Source organism: Planococcus citri, chromosome 4, assembly GCF_950023065.1.
Source record: "Planococcus citri chromosome 4, ihPlaCitr1.1, whole genome shotgun sequence".
In the NCBI taxonomy this organism is placed as follows: domain Eukaryota; kingdom Metazoa; phylum Arthropoda; class Insecta; order Hemiptera; family Pseudococcidae; genus Planococcus; species Planococcus citri.
Window position 1 is genome coordinate 59,194,192 of NC_088680.1, and position 17,581 is coordinate 59,211,772.

Consider the following 17,581-nt stretch of genomic DNA (forward strand, 5'->3'; position numbering starts at 1 on the left):
TTGTTGTGGAGAACATGAGTGTAGGCAAAAGATTTGGAAAAATCTGTTTGAAATTGAGATCAACTTTCAAAATTGAAAAATAATGAAAAAATTTGGCGCCATTTTGGCAATATAGTTCAATGATTTGCAAGAGTCCAACTTTCTCACCCTTTTGCCTTTCTACTCAGCCTGTCTCAAAATTTTGAGACCCTTACACCTTGATACTGAATTGAATTCTAGGTCACTGAAAGTTATAGTGCCTTCTCTGTGACCCTATAGATCCACCAGAACACTAGGACAGACAGCACATCTTCAAAAATTTGAAACAACAAAAATTTCAATACGAGTAGGTAGATATGAACTTATTATTTCTTAATTCCTTGATCAAAAATTTTAAAAACTTAAAACTTCTGCCAATTTCAAAGAAAAAAACTCATTTTTAAAATTTTTAAAAAAGGGCAACATTTTCACAGATTTTCAAAATTTCAGTTAGGGGTCATTGGCCAAAAGGGGGGGGGGGGTTCAAAGAGGCGTCCCGTATCCCTTCGATATCAACTTCTTCAATTTTGAAAATATTTTGTTCTCATTGAGCCAGTAATTCCATATGACACTAGGGGGCTTTTCTGAATTGAACTATTTGCCTCACCCCCCCCCACTCCCTCGCACCGTATTTTTGAAAAGTCCAGAGAGGAAGCTCAAAAATATAGTTTTTGGTGCATATCTGTCTCTTTGTGGAATCAAATTTATTCAAATTCCGAATTCGGAGTTAAAAAATGAAATGCAGTTAAGAAAAAAATAATTTTTACAAAAAATTTCACTTGATTTTGGCATCCTCCCCCTCCATTCCTCCCTCAGGAGGTCCAAAAATGAATGGCACCACCAAATCGCTTCAAATTTTAAATTAGAAGTTGGAATATGAGATTTTTGAAAAAAAATCCAAAAAAATTATACCAATTTTTACATACTGATTTTAGAATCTTTTTTCTAAATTTGAGGCCCTAAAAACCGAAAGTCTTTTGCTATCAATTTTTCCGGTCAAGAAAGTAAATACTCCTTACAGGCTTTCAATTTTTGAAAAAATAAACTTCACAACTCGAATACAGAAGCCGTGTAAAAATATCCATACTGCTGAAGAGTGGGGAAGGGGGTTTAAGGAGACTTCCTTTTGAATGGTCTGAAACTATTGAAATATTAATTAAACCACTGTACTTAAAAATGTAGAACTGGAGTAGACGAACAGAAATAATGAGTTGCCTATCTCGTTAGTTGACGGAGTTGTGCTCAACAAAATAAAAATTTTACAGATTTTGAAGAATAAAAATTTGCCAAAAATTCAAAAACATTTGGGTTATTTGAACGATGGCCTGAATCGATAGTACTCGAGTGAACGAACAAAAAGGTTGCTATGAAAAATTGCCTATCATCAAAATTGAAGGGGAAATCAGAAATCTTGATTCAATATTTTTAAATTTGGACTCCCCTCAATTTTGAAGATTCCAAAATTTTCAATTAATGTTCGGTCTTTAATTTCAAGGATGGGTAATTCATCATGACAGTATTTTTCGTTAATCCATTCAAGTATTATCAGTCAAGGTCATAATTTAAGTGATCCCAATGGCGTAGCCAAGGGGGGCGAAGGGGGCCATGCCCTCCCCTTGCGAGCGAAAATTTGAAAGAAAACATGCAAAAATGGACGTTTTTTTGTTGTTCAGATCAATTTTTTCTACAAATTTTCGCTCGAGCAGTAATTTTGCCTTCATTTTCATGAAATCACCACACATCGCGATAGGTTTCTAGAAAATTACCCCTCATTTCGATTTTTCATGCCTAAAAATCTGGTTTTGCCCCCTCCTTGAGAAAATCCTGGCTGCGCCACTGAGTGATCCAACCATTTTCTCAGTTTTGGAAAATTTTTAAAAATTGGTTGATTTTAGCCCCCTACTTACTTATATAGCAAAATTTCTCTTAATTCAGTTAATGAAAAAAAAAATCGAGTGAACGAACTAAAAATATCGTTATAACAAATTGCCTACTTACCTTCAAAACTGCAAAACTGAAGTTGTATCGTATTCAACACTTAGAAATTTGAGGTGCCCTGAATTTTGAAAAATTCCTAATTTTCAAACTTATCGTCGCCCCTTCAATTTCGAAGATGGGCAATTTATCGTAATATAATGTTTTATTGGTCCACTTTACTACTCATAACCTAAATGATTTCAACATTTTCTTATTGCTAATGAATTTCTTAAAATTGGTGGATTTCTACTTCTACAGTTGATGTAACTCCTCCAATTCATCAGATAGGCAACTAGTCATAATAACATGTTTTGTTTGTTCATTCAGTTTTCATCTGTGGCTGAAAAAAATCAAACAAATTCCTGAAAATAATTTTTTAATGGGTTTACTTTTTAATTTTCCAAAATGGGGGAGGGGTTGGGAGGGAGGAGAACGAAAGGGGGAGGGAGAGGAGAGTGAGCGCCATTGGGCCTCTAAATAATTTATACAAATATGTCCAAATGGAGCATGAGACTAGAACGCCTTCAAAGTTTTCAAGTTGACTTTTTTCAAAATTCCAAGAAAACAAGATTTTGAAAAAAAATAATATTTTGAGAAAAATGCAATTTTAAAAAAATTGATTTTTTGATGTTCTTACAGTCCTGCGTTATTTTTAAAATAAATAGAAGGTTTATGGAAACGGGAATTCCAGCAGACCTCTACGGCAGGCGTTTCTTCAAGCTACTTTTTTCAAGTTCATGGCGAAAATTCTGTTTGATTGATCCAGTTTGTTAGAATATTGAAAATGGAATATTTCTAATGAAAGTGGTACAACTTCCAAGAAAATCTTCATGTATTGTCCGTCCAACATAGCTTGAGTCATATTGTGTCCAACTGTCCATCGCATTTACGGAAGCTAAAAAGGAATTACAGAAGGGTTTCCCAAATTGAGGAGTAGCACTTATCTTGATTTTTCTTCAATGAATCTTTTTTGTTTTTTCAGTCAATCAGTCATAAATACGAGTAAACATGCAAAAAATACATAGCCAATAATTTTTACTTTCTAAAAAATTTTGGGAACCAATAAAAATGTTGAGCTTTATACAGATGAAAGTTCAATTCGATCTTTTCAAGCTTCAATTAGACAATACTGATTTTGAATTTCAAGTCCCCCTACCCTCCGTTTCGTTTTCATCGAATTCGCATCGGTTTTATTAGTGATCCCTCTCCCCTTCCCCTCCCACCAGTGTGAAAAAAAATCCAAATAGAACTCGATACTTGTACTTATCCATTAATCCGGACAGAATTCTAATTTTCAAAATTAATTTTGAAAATTGAACCAAAAAATGGAATTTACTAGCAAAGAATCTGTTTTTTCAAAAATGAAGCAGACAACTAAAGGATCACTCTTTCAAAAAAAAAAATTGAAAAATTAATGATAATTATTTTTGAAAAAAATATACTTCTTATTTAACATCTTATTAAAAATAATCTTTTATGTAGAATTATTTTACTGCTCAATTTTACACCAGCTTTCTCTCATTATATGCGATTTAGAGCATTTACCAAGAAAACAAGAGTAATGATGAGGACCTTTCTATCACAATATACTAGGTCGTCCTCTGGTCAACATCCAGTGTTGCAAAGCTCTGATTCCAAAGCTTTGTTCATTGAATCGTTCATTCCTCAAACTTCCATGAGGCGTTTTACTAAATGTTGATTTGATTCAATTCTCAACTTCAAGCCTGCATGACTTCTGATTCCAAAACAGTAGACAGTGAATTGTGCATACATACCTCCCTGGAACAGCTCGACGTCTTTCTCTTGTTGCCAGGGTGCCTGAAATTGAGAAAATGAATCTTTAAGAAAATAAATATGTATAATGTATTTTTTAAAAAATAGATTAGGAACTTCAGTTTGAAATTATTGTAATCCTAATTTTTAAAATTTTTCAATGGTCAAATTTTTCAAAAATCACCCCACAATTTCAAATTGTCTCAATTAAGATGAAACGTATCCAAAAATGAAACAATTTATAAGAGCATTTGTTTTTTCGTAGTTTCTTCGATACCTGCAATAAAATATTTCTACCTACTTTACATACCTATACCTACTGAAGTATAATTTAAACCTTTATCAGTATAAAATGCCTTAATTAGAGAATTTATAATTTTTCCGGTTCAATAGAAGTAGGAAATGGAGAAACACAAAATTGCGTCGTATTCTGGTGGCCTCGTACAGGATTAATGAGCCATAGCGAGAGAAATTCTACGAAGAAAAAAATCCTCTCAGTCAGTACCTTTTGATAAGATACACGTAAGTAAGTATAAAGTTCTCAAAAACGAACAAAATAAGCATGATTTCGAAACTATGATACTCTTCGTCTCCCGGGAATTTTTTCAAGCACTCGCCCTCACACTGATCCACTCATCTCAATCTCATAGTCATTATAATGACTTGACGAACATACGTAAAAATTAAACAGTATCACCATTATTGCTCCAAACCAAGCTTAACTAAATCCACGCCTGCTTAAATTAGACTCGCGACAATATACGTTCGGCTCGCCGGCTCGTATAATTAGTGTTAGTAAAATACGTTACAATTCAAAATCTTGGCGCGTTTTTTTAGTACTGTCGTCTCCTCGTCTCGTTGCTCGTTAGCGATTCGAATTTTTTTCAAACTTCAAACACGATTTAATTAATTAAATTCGCGTTAATCGGCCAAATGGAATATTAATTCGGCGGCGTTTTTTTCCACATCTACTCCATAGGAGAGGAAAAAAACCTTTTTAAATAAATGTTCGCTTCGAATATACATATTTTACTAGCATGACTTGACAAATGAATTGCCAGCAAAGTCGTCTGTTGTCGCGAGCGGTGTTTTTTTTCTCAATTTTTTATTTGTCCACAGGCTCGAATAAATTTCCGATTCGAAGTCCGACTCCGACAGTCCGACCCGACTACACTCGCGGTATTTTGTCAACATTCAATGCCTAGAATTTTGCTTCATAACAAATTACTTTTATCCGCTACGCTTTCGTGGTTTTAAGTGCGTATTAAGTAGGTAAGCCTACGAGTACATACAAACGAAAATATCGTAATATTATGGTGGTGTGAGCTCGAGCTATTCTACACTTCTACAGTATATACGAATACGAGGCTGCGGTGAATATCATTTTAATAATAGGAACGATAAACGGGGAAAAAATGCCAATTCTAGCGTGACTATCGCGATTACTAATTTTTAGATTTCAAACGCCTCCCCTTCTGCTTCTCAATCTTCGTGAAAAAAAGAGCAGCGTGCCTATGACGCGACGACGACGACGCACTGTGGGCCAGGAGACCCCCTAAAACGCGCGTAATTCAATATTTTATCCCAGTATAGATATATATAAGAAAAAGTCATTGATCCTTATGTTTTTGAGGTCGTAGAATCCGAATTTGACAAAAAAAAATTTCGTGGGGTGGGGGGTGAGGCGTTAGAGGGGGGAGAAATGAAAAATTTGTGCATATCAACATGCGATACATCGATATGTATGTTTTTGAGGTCGCAGAATCCGAATCTGATGATATTTTTTTCGTTTATGTGGGGGGTGAGGCGTTGGAGGGGGAGAAATGAAAAATTTGAGCATATCAACGTTCGATACATCGATATGTATGTTTTTGAGGTCGTAGAATCCGAATTTGGTAATATTTTTTTGGTGGGGTGGAGGGGTGAAGCGTTAGAGGAGGGAGAAATGAAAATTGCTTTTTCCAGAATTAATTTTTCAAAGTGACCGTTTTTTACATGACGTTGATTTTCGTGTTTCTATGAAAATTATCGAATTCCGTCGAATTCCGCGTACTTTTTGACTTGGACAGGTTCAGTAGTATGTGCGGAATAGGAATGCATGATTTTTGGGTGCCCCCAGGTGCCCCGAGGTTTTTTGATATTTTTAGTTTTCAAAAATACATAATTTTGATGAAAATCGCTCCAAACGCACACACGTGAATTTTTCTCTTCCCTCCAAATACATGCTTCATCCCCCCTACACCCCCCCACCCAAAAAAAATCGAATTCGGATTGTACTACCTCAAAAACATGCATTTCGATGTATCAAACGTTGATATGTTCAAAAAACCTCGGGGCACCTGGGGGCACCCAAAAATCATGCATTCCTATTCCGCACATACTACTGAACCTGTCCAAGTCAAAAAGTACGCGGAATTCGACGGAATTCGATAATTTTCATAGAAACACGAAAATCAACGTCATGTAAAAAACGGTCACTTTGAAAAATTAATTCTGGAAAAAGCAATTTTCATTTCTCCCCCCTCTAACGCTTCACCCCTCCACCCCACCAAAAAAATATTACCAAATTCGGATTCTACGACCTCAAAAACATACATATCGATGTATCGAACGTTGATATGCTCAAATTTTTCATTTCTCCCCCTCCAACGCCTCACCCCCCACCTAAACGAAAAAAATATCATCAGATTCGGATTCTGCGACCTCAAAAACATACATATCGATGTATTGCACGTTGATATGCACAAATTTTTCATTTCTCCCCCCTCTAACGCCTCACCCCCCCACCCCACGAAATTTTTTTTTGCCAAATTCGGATTCTACGACCTCAAAAACATAAGGATCAATGACTTTTTCTTATATATATCTATACTGGGATAAAATATTGAATTACGCGCGTTTTAGGGGGTCTCCTGGCCCATAGTGCGACGTGTGCCCCAGTTTATCCGCAGCGATGGATATCGTTAAATTCAAACTTCCACATTTCTTCCTGTGCAAAGTACATACATATGAGCGAGAAATCATTTTAAAATTAGGGTATCTAAATGATTTTGAACTCTCTGGAGTTCAAACCATACAATGAGAACTATCATTTTCATGAAACGAAGAGAGGGAGGGAGGAGGGTAGAATCACATTCGTTTTTTGTTTCATTTTGAATCTCAAAGAATGAATCTGTGACGGTAGGCCCACATTCATTTTGAAATCGGGGCTTGGAGCAAATTGAACTGTTCCTTAGAGCTTATGAAACTCGTTTTTTTTTAAATTTATAAAATACCTGTTACTTATTGCATTTTAAAAATAAAATATTTACAATAAAGAGCAGTAAAATTGTTTGAATTGTCAAAAATTTTGGTAAAAAAATGAACCAAATTTTAAAAAAATAAAAATTGATAGAATTGTGGAAAAACAATTCATGCGACGTCCAATAATATTGATTTATTTCATTTTTCAACGAGAAATAAGTATTTGACCATAGAAAAATTGTTTTAAAACACCAAAAAATAGAGGAATAAAAAATGTATTCGAATTTCAAAAAATTGGAAATTTTTTTTTATGAAATGATGAAATTTTATCGTCGCAAATCCATCAAAGAACTGAAGGAATTTGAAAAAATAATAATCCAAGTAATTTTCAACTTGAAAATTAGTAAACTTACTTGAATTAAAATTTTCAGAAATGAAATTGTCTAGAAATACCAAAACTGAAATAAGAAATTAATTCAAGTACGTAGGGGGTCCTATTTGGTTGTAATTAAGAAAAAAAATTGTTGAAAAAATATTTTGAAAATGCCAAAACTGGCATAATTATTTTAGGTAGTAATAATACTTGAATAATTTTTCAAAAAAAAAATTGAAAAAAAATTGTCTAAAAATGCCAAAATTGAACCTTTGAGAACCTCTTGAGGTGTTGTCGTCCTCCGATTTGAATGCGACTGCGATTTTTGGAAAGAGCGTTGTATAAAACCCCTCACAACCAAAATTTAAGCTGCCCAAATTAATTTTTTGATTTTTGACAAACGTTTGAAAATTCAAAACTGATCAAGATCAGTGATTTAAGTTGTTTTTTTTGTAAGTAGAAGTACGTATTTGATCAATAAAATTGATCAAAATAAGTCCTGGAACTAATATTGACCCCCAAAATCCAAATTTCACCGTTTCCAGCCATTCTGGAGCCTCCATCGCGATTTTCAATTTCTTCAGAATTTTGAATTTTCCTCAGAAGGTGTAAATATCATCACCTCGGGTAGTTAAAAATCGAGTTGTGCCTTATACTCGACCTGCTTAACGAGTTGAGACACATTTGAGTCAATTCCAGGGTGGTCACCTCAAGAGTGTTTTTTGACCAGATTTTTTTTCAAGGATTAAAATGTTCAGAAAAATTGAAAGTTTCCTGTTCGCAAGGAAATGTTCAAAATTTGCACGAATCGTTGTATCTAATCCAGACCCCCCCCCCCCCCCCCGAATACAAATTTCTCTATCGCAAGCCATTTTGGAGCCTCCAGCGCAATTTAAAAAATCCTGGACAAATTGAAAATCGGACTGGAGGCTCCAGAATGGTTGGAAAATATGAAAATTTGGATGGATGGGGGAGGAGGGGGGTTGATATTAATTTCAGGACTTATTTTGATCATTTTTACTGATCAAATCGTACTTAAAAAATAATATTCATCACTGGAAATAGTCAAATCTGAATTTTTGAACATTCACCAAAAATCTAAAAATGAATTTGGGCAGCTGAAATCTTGGTTATGGGAGTTTTAGACCATGCTCTTTCCAAAAATCGCAGTCCTGTTTAAATCGGTGGCGGGCACCACGAGAGGTTCCTTGTTAGGTAGATACTTTTCCAAAAAAAAAAAAATCCAAAAATTGTCTGAATGCCAAAATTGGTATAAAAAATCAATTCAATAATTATAATTTTTTTCTCAACTACAGATAAAAAAAATTCAATTCGATGAATTAACCCTTGAAAACCCAAACAAATCTAGAAATGATCAAATTTAAAAGAGCCAGTGGAGACGTTAGAGGGTCCTTTAAAAAAAAATAGTCTGGTAACCGTATTCAACGCTCCCGAAAAAACCTTAATAATAAACCATACGTCACACAATATTTGACATTTTTTTACATCTTGACCAAAATTTTGGCTTTTTTTGGAGCTCCGTAAACCCCTCCCCCTCCATGGACTTTGAATTTTTGAATCTCATTACGAAAACAAATTTCATAAAAATTTATCCTTCCTGAATTTTTTTTTCAAAATTTATACCTACTTGATAATACAGCTCCGAAATTTTATAAGCTTTTGAAAATTAAACTATCAAAAAAAGCTCAACTTAGAATTTTTTCAATTTTTAGCGAATATTCTCGAACTTACTCTCAATTACTTTTGAAACACCCCAAACAAATAATTATCTAAAAGTTGTAGCTCTATCGAATGTTCAGACCATTAAACTGGATATTATTGAAGAGAAATTTTAACTGCTGAAAATAAACAGACCCCCCCCCCACCTCACCATCCCCATAACACATTGGGGGCCAATAACCTAGATTTTTTCCTTCTTTTTAATGCGAGGAGCCAAAAAAAATTCCAAGCAAAATCAGAAACCCCAAAACTGAATACAAATGGCCCCCAAGAAAGTTCCATTTTTAAAAATTGTTCAAAATTACAAAACCAGGGTGTCTAACAAAACTCTCAGACAAAAAAATCATGACTTTTCTTGATCTATTTTTCATATTTTTACGGCATGAAGGTTACCCCCCCCCTCCCCAATTAAATAACTTGAGACTGCGAGGATTTTTTTTCAATTTGTAAGCAAGTAGGTATTTCAGTTTTTTCATTTTTCTAATTTTTCGAACAAATTTTTGATTTTTTGATTTTTTTTCATTTTTTGGGACTTTTAAAAAACTTTTAAGTGTGTTTCGGGCAAAAATGATGACTTTTTCATGACTTTTATGACCGTCGTTTTGGAATCTCCATATTTCAAAGTATAAATTCCTCCCTCTCCCCCTTTCCAATTTCGGTCAAAATACAGACGAGATCAATGCCCTCCTACTCACCGCCTCTCCCCCACAAAGAATATGGTAAGTAACATCATCATTTTCTAGAACATCACTTTTTTCCATCAAAATTGCAATATTTTGTAATAAGCTATTAAGTATAGGTGGATAAGTATGGTGAATTTGTCCTCGAGAGCTTCAGGGTTGATATTTGCATGGAAGGTGGGTACCCTTGAGCACCTTCCGTCAGGAAAGTTTCAGACCCCCAGACCCCCCCTTTCTAATCTAACGCTTTATTCAATCGCAACAGCTATTTTTAACCAAAAATGGTGAATTTGTCCCCGAGAGCTTCAGGGTTGATATTTGCATGGAAGGTGGGTAACTGGGTACCCTTGAGCACCTTCCGTCAGGAAAGTTTCAGACCCCCAGACCCCCTTTTTCTAATCTAACGCTTTATTCAATCATAACAGCTATTTTTAACCATAAATGGTGAATTAGGCTACACCATGGCCATGGGCTACAGATGACGTGTATGTAAAAATTAAAATTTCTTTGTATGCTCAAACCGCAATAAAATGATGAAGAAATCCCAACATAATAATGTAGAATCGCTGCAAACCATGATGGCGACTTTACATTTTATAAACGCAATTCATCGCCAACATTTTCCCTTCTGTTTAATATTCAATCCGTGTTCGAATTAAAAAACGCCCACAACTCGGCCATCGTCTCCATTCCCCGATTAATATGGTAAAAAATTTCCACAAAAATAGGTAAGTATGTAATGTACCTCACCTCAACAACCTATCTTTCCTAGTAAGTATACCTACACCGGGGCCATAGGCAACATTGAAAAAATAAAAATCGTCCGCTCGAACGTACGTTGCCTATTTTTTCGTCCGTTCAATACCGTCTTTTCCATGTTCTATAATATCTTGTAAACTTGACTGTAATTATTGCAACGGTTCGATACGCTTCGACTCACCTGTTCTATTCTTTTACACTGATTTCGTTTTAATTCCTCGACTTTTTAACCGTCTTCTTCGGTGAATTGTCCGTATATATATTCGTATAGCCGTAATGTCCAAAAGTCCACGTCCAGGATACCGGTCACACCTTTAAACATAAAAAGAATTCTTCGTTACGTTCATTTAACTCGTGAACAGGAAAAATGCCTAAACAAATTCAAAGGGTAGGTAGGTAAGGTACTGTATCGGTAGATGCACAAAGTGAATTCTCTCAGCATGTTCCTCACCAAACAACCTCTGAATCGAGTCTTTTTTTTCATCATTAACCGATGACAATTTGTTAGATTCGGCTTTTCTCTCGATTACGTGTACCTAGACCTACCCCGAGCAATATCCGTGTTTAATTATAATCGCACAGCGGAAAAAACACGTGACAGGAAGTAAAAAAATACGCGACTAAAATGTACAGTTACTATGAATATATGTACTATACGTTGAAATCCACCCCCAAGAGCACTAGACATCGAAGACACCCTCTCATTTCATTCATAACTCATATCGGTGTACGCGAAATCCTCCTATACGTATACAATGGCGATGGAAAAAAAATAATCGCAGTAAAAGCACGTAACCTATCTGGCATTTCATTCACTATATGCGGTAAAAATTCAGAATATTCATGTACGGAAGTCCTTTTCACCGATAAACCTTTAAATGCAGGTAGATCTACCTACGATGAACAGGAAATTGCAGACATGCAGGGGTTTCACGAATTGGCACTCTGGTTCTATAAATTATACTCGTATCTCAGCGTAGATAAAAAAAAATAGCTCACCGTGGATTTTTTTTTTGTTCTTTCGTGCGCGGAGGAAAAAGGAAACATAAAAATTATTTAAATTCTTCGACGACGCAGCCACATACAAATACGTATAAGATTTTGCAAAAATATCTAAAATTTCGTTCTTTGATGTTCTTTGCAGAGGTCGCGGTCGCCGATATTTGTTTTACTTATTCGTGTATTATAAAGAGAATACCTCCTACCTTAATATACAAGTAAAATCATCGCAGACAACGCAACGCGTTGATCTTTGGCGTAATATCAATTTCGCTGCAAGAGTGGCACGTTTTTTTCTTATCCCAGAGGTGGTAAAACGTAACTATACGAATGTACAAATTATTGTCGACGGTAATATTATCAAAATAGAAGGTGAGATTTTTTAAAAGACGTTTTAATGACATGGTAAGTTGGCTGATGACGAGTATTCTTCGGTATGAGTATGACTAAGCTGATAAATTTAAATTAATCGGATACTTATGGAAAAATGTACTATACGAGTTTTTTTTTCACCAGAGGGTATGATATTTTCAATATTTTTTAGAAATTTTTTCTTCGAATATTTATGGAATTTTAATTTCGAAGATGAGAATCGAAATGTGGCTTTGGTTCATCCTCACAAAATTCATCTACTTTAAAATATGCCATCGTCCATTTGTTTAGAAGAAAAAAATCATTCTTTCTGAAGATATGTCAAGTAATTGATGCATAAGATGGGGGAAAACTCCAGTCGAATGAAAAATTGGTAATTTCTTTTCGGAACACCCTCCATTTTCATGCAATAATTTTTTTCAATATGTACGATAAATGCATAGTATAACCAGACACTCAACCGCAATATTGAGAAAATGGGACTAGAGCGCGAGAGCAAAGCATCTTCCACGACAACCCCGTGTAAAATAAAACGCAACCGTTCGTGCTCCGAGTAACGCGTTGTTATTTAAAAGTCTCACTCAAATTACATTACACAAAATGGAAAAAATGTTATCACGATTTATAAAACCCAGAAATATGTAAATCCCTAAATAACCAAACTCAATTTAAAATTTCAATTCCTGAAATTATAATCGAAGACAAAAACATTGAATGCTGGAGAAGTTTTTCGATTTTGAGGATTTTTACAGGCGTATTCAGAGGCGTGACGAAGTGATTTGCCTTGGGAGGGGGGGGTGTGTGTGACTGAAATTCTCCCAACTTTTTTCGCCAGGTTTTCCCAACTTCTTACCCCGGATCCCCCCCTTCCGCGCACGGATTTTTCCACCTACAACTAAGCAAATGTAGTTCGAAAAAATTTTGGAAGGGAGAGTTGGAAGGAAAAATGTTGAATAATTTGAAGTTTTTGAAAACGATGCTCTTATTCAATTACAAAACATCGTTCTTTGAATTCTTGATGATGCAAAAAACTGATTTTCATGGCTTTAGTATTTCAAGTTTTCCAGAAATTATAATATTTTATAAAAATACGAATAAGGCCCGAGTCAAGAGAGGGCGAAAGCTCCTGAAAATTCACAATTCTTCATTTTTTTTTAGTACATAATTTTTATGTGTTCAAAAGAACCAATTTTCGCAAAAATCAGAAATTACAGTCCGAATTTTTTGTAAAAAATGGGTCATTTTTTGATATTTCAGCAAAAATTGGGACCTTCTGACAGTTTAGATTAGAATTCTAGTAACACAACATTGTTTTTGATGTGAGTAGGAAGGAGAAGTCAATTTTTTTACACTTGAACTTTGATCAGAAAAAAAAAAAGAAAGAATGCTTTGCTTTCGAAAATTTATAATTCAAGAAGTAAAAACTCATGGTTTTTGGTCAAATTCTTTGATTTTCCCAGGTCACACAACTTCTTCCCATTTCCCAACTTTGCCCAACTCACCCAAAAATTCCCAACTTTTTGCTAACATTTTTCTGTCTGGGGGCGAGATACCCCCCTACATCCCCCCTCATTCAGCACGCCCCTGGGCGTATTGTTCATGTTTTGAAACAAAAATCCGTCTTCGCACCGCAGACTCATTTTGCAAAAATTGGCCAATGAATGCCCCAGCGCCATAGAAATAAAATCCAATCGAGTTGGGAAAATTTTCATGTTATTTTTCGGCATAAAGTCAAAGGTATAAGGGCAGTGCTGAAAAACTTGTAATTTTCAATCGCATAGTTTTACAAAATTATTTTTTAGAAAATTCGAACCAAAATAAAGTTTGCCTTCCAATTTTATCCACGAATTGCTTTCGCAAATTATCAGTGCTGATGCTGAAATATCGAGAAAAAAACCGCTGTTAAATGTTTTCATGATAAATGCAAACGTTGAACGATATATCATTTCAAAAATTTTAAAAAATTACACGAAGGCAATTTTGTATTCTTTTTTTTCAATACTTGACTCAATTTTCAAAGAGTTGATCAAAATCCCAAAAAAATCCGGAGTAAAGATGTTTGTCGTTACAAATTCGAAACCGCCGTTCCGCCGAGTCCTTTGAAATCCTCATATCTCCCTCAAAAAATTCCTTATAAGGTTCTCAAGATATTTGAATTCGAAAATCCACTCATTTTGGGGGGGGGGGGTTCAAATACTCAGTACCCCATCCAACTCCCCTTCATTTATCCATTTAGAAAAAAGTTCAAAAAATCACGTAAATGTGGAGAGGCAACGTGATTTCTTCCTCCTCGTACTCGTAGTAGAAAATCAAGACAATTTTTCACTTTTGCGAAAAATCACAACTTTTGATTGAAAAAACGACTGTATAAGTTGGTGACGAAGCAATGATTTGTGAAAGGAGAGGGGACGGGTGCGAAAAATGTAGCAATTCTCAACATTTTTGCTAAGTTATTTTCATCATTTCAACATTCGGAATTCAAAATTCACATTTTAAACAACCAAAAATGAAAAATTTATTCATTTAAGTAGATTATGTTTCATGATTTTTTTGGGAGTTGAAAAAAAAATTGCATGACCAGTTGGGACACCCTGTTTTAATTTATCATTATTTTTGGAGAATTTTTTGAAATTGTAAAGTTTAATATTACCTATAGCATAAAAATTGTCAAATCTGACAGTTCCGAACTGAAATTGATAGAAAAACTACATACTTTGTGACTGACTTCAACCTCATGGGAAAATATTGTTGACAGTTCAGAGCAATGAGAGCATTTTCTGAAACCTCAAGCAGAACAATCTTCTATTTTTGCAATTTTTTTTCGGCTGTTATATCAGAAAAGCTAGCTTACTCCAGTTCACACCAATGAAAATTAGTGTGGTGTCAAATTCCAAAATCGAATATATTTTTTTAAAAACTGATCACCTTCAGTCGTAGATGATTACTCCCCCTCCCCCTCCACATCACTTTTCTTCTTCAATTTTTCGTACTTGATTATTAGGTATTGCTGTTTTGTTTGTTTGGTTTTTTTTTTCAATTGGAAGCTTGAAAAACACCGACACGAAATCTATACTTTCCAACTACATACATAAATTTCGCAGAAATCGAATAGGGGTTGATGACTTTACAGAAAAAAATAAAAGAACCCATTAAACTTCCGTTCCCAAAAGATGGCGGTTTGGCGTGATGACGTCTGTCTGTGGGAGGTGGTGGGGTTGATAATTTAATCCTTAGAAAAAAAATGCAAAATTTCCGAGAAATGTCTATTAATTGATTTGCTATGACGTCCGTTGATTATAAGCAGCAGCGTTGGTGACGCGCTGTCTGCCAAAAATAGTTCTTTGTCAAGATTAGAATGTATGTACATTTGTACAATTGTACATATATCAAGATTCCCGAAAGGGTTGCTGACACTGCTGACGTCTTTACGCGCAGTTTTTAAAACCAGATGCTGGAAATTCGAAATGGTTATGACACTTATGACGCACTTCTCAACCTACTTAGGTACCTACTTCTAATTTCGACAAATTTCTTTTCAAATTCACAGATGTTTAGGCCTGCGTGAATGTGCAGCATTAAACCAAAATCACATGAAGACAACTTCATTGATGCGAAAAACCCAAATTCAGAGTTTTATATGGTATATTTTTCGTTTCTGCCAAAATTCCAGCTTATTAGTCTGATTTTTCGATCAAAAACGAGTTTGCAAAACAAATACGAGTACAGGGTGTTTCATAGGTGACCTACCTCCTTCCAATGGATAAGTAGGCAACTTATGCTGAGCACAACTAAGTATGTATGTATGTTTGCCGACCTTGGTTCTCGAAATGAAAAGCCTGATCTTTTCATTGACGCAGCGCTCATTTATGAGTAGCTACCCTATCTTAAAGTTCTGCCTATACATGAAAAATTTTCAAAAAATTTCAACAGACATCAATTTTTCACATTCATTGATTCTTCCCAAATTTGGGGGACTACGTACAAGAGAGCGAACATCATTTTGGGGTCCAACAAAGGTTTTTTCTTGAGAAGGAGGTTATGTCGAACAATTCTAATGAGATATTTTTAAAAATTATTTTCCCATGATTTTGATTTATTTTACTAGGGGGTCATATGGTTTGAAGGGTCGGGGAAAGTTTTTTCTTGAAAAAATGATTATTTAGAAAAATTCTGACGCAGATACAAAAAATTTTCATGAATTGAACTTTTTTTTTTCATTTTTTTCATTTTTTTACAGATAGGGGAAAAATAAAAAATAGGGAATCATGGTATCTAACAGCATTTTTTTTGTTGAAAAAATCACTACTTTTTCACAAACTTTTTTCACTCCCTGTCTTCAACAACATTTTTAGAAAGCTCTCCATTCGACCCCACTTTCACACGTACACAAAAATTGACAAAATCAGATGTTTCGGAGGAAAATTTTCAAAATAATTGAAATTGAAGAAAAATTTGTAGGTACACCAAGCATTTCTCAATTTCAATCAATTTTTTCGGTAATTTGAAAGTTTTTGTTACGCATTTGAATTTTTTTCTATTTTTTCACTACCTTTTTGACTAGATTCGCTACTTTGACACTATACTCTCACTACCCTTTTTCAAAATTACTACCTTTTCACTACTTTCACAACCTGTTAGATACCCTGTATTGAAAAAAAATGACATTTAAGTTAATTTGGACAATTTTTAGACCACTTTTTAGAAAATCTGGAATTTCCAAAATATACCCGAAGGCTCCAGAACAGCCTGTAACCACCTCCAATCGACTCAGCATATTAAAAATGGGGTATCTACTAAGTAAATTTCATTTCCACAGCTCAATATGGGGAAAATGTTGTAGAACTTTCAATTTTCAAAAATCTGCTACTGTGCTCCAAAACTACCATTCAAAATGGTTCGAAACCGTTTCCAATCGATTTGGGCGGTCGAAAGCAGAACACACACCAAATTTCAGCTCTCTAGATTGTCCATGGTAAAGTCATAGGTCGGTATATTTTCAAATACAATTTTATTGCACGTACTTTAACAAAAATACACTTTTCCATGCTAGGTCTTTGCTCATAAATTTTCATGCAGGGAAATCGTCATAAATGGTCTTCTCTAACATCGCCCAATCTCTTGTAGTAATTAGCAACCAATGCAACCAATATTGTGAAAGCAAATGCAAAAACTATCTTGCAATCAGCGAAGAGCTGATGGCTTGTGTACTCAATAGCAGGCAAGGGGCAATTTGGCGAAGAGGGGGCTCTAAATTCATTCAAACCAGTCGAAAAATAAGCTTACTTGGAATTGTTCAAGTAAGTATGTAGTAGTTCAAGTATCTGGTTGTCAGACTCGGAGATTGTGACGAGCTTACTTGGAATATTGTTCAAGTATCAAGTAAGTAGTCAGACTCGGAGATTGTAACGAGATTTTTTTCATTTTTGACCCAAGTTTGGTTTTTTAAAAATTCATTAAAAATCAAAATCATTTATGAATAGTGATGTTAAAATGCGCGCATATTCATTTGCCTGCGCGCATATGCGCGCATTTGCGCGCAAATTCCACAAATGGTTGTTATTTGTTTCGATTTGTGATTTTCAGCAAGAAAAGTTGTCCAAAAAACGGAAAAGCATGAAAAAATAGGGCAAAAGCAGGACAATTTCTC

The 17,581-nt window shown here is 34.8% G+C and overlaps 1 long non-coding RNA gene across 2 annotated transcripts in view; it reads right to left on the reverse strand.

Moving 5' to 3' along the window:
* LOC135843351 (uncharacterized) overlaps positions 1–17,581 on the reverse strand; it is a 234,437-nt gene that overhangs the window by 70,741 nt on the left and 146,115 nt on the right. Inside the window, exons 4-5 of one of the 2 annotated variants that reach the window (XR_010558308.1) lie at positions 10,745–10,875; positions 3,771–3,813 (exon numbers count right to left, since the gene is read on the reverse strand). This is a non-coding gene — a long non-coding RNA (uncharacterized LOC135843351). Of the gene's footprint in view, positions 1–3,482; positions 3,814–10,744; positions 10,876–17,581 lie in introns of those variants that run through there. The other variant, XR_010558307.1, reaches the window with a different exon arrangement.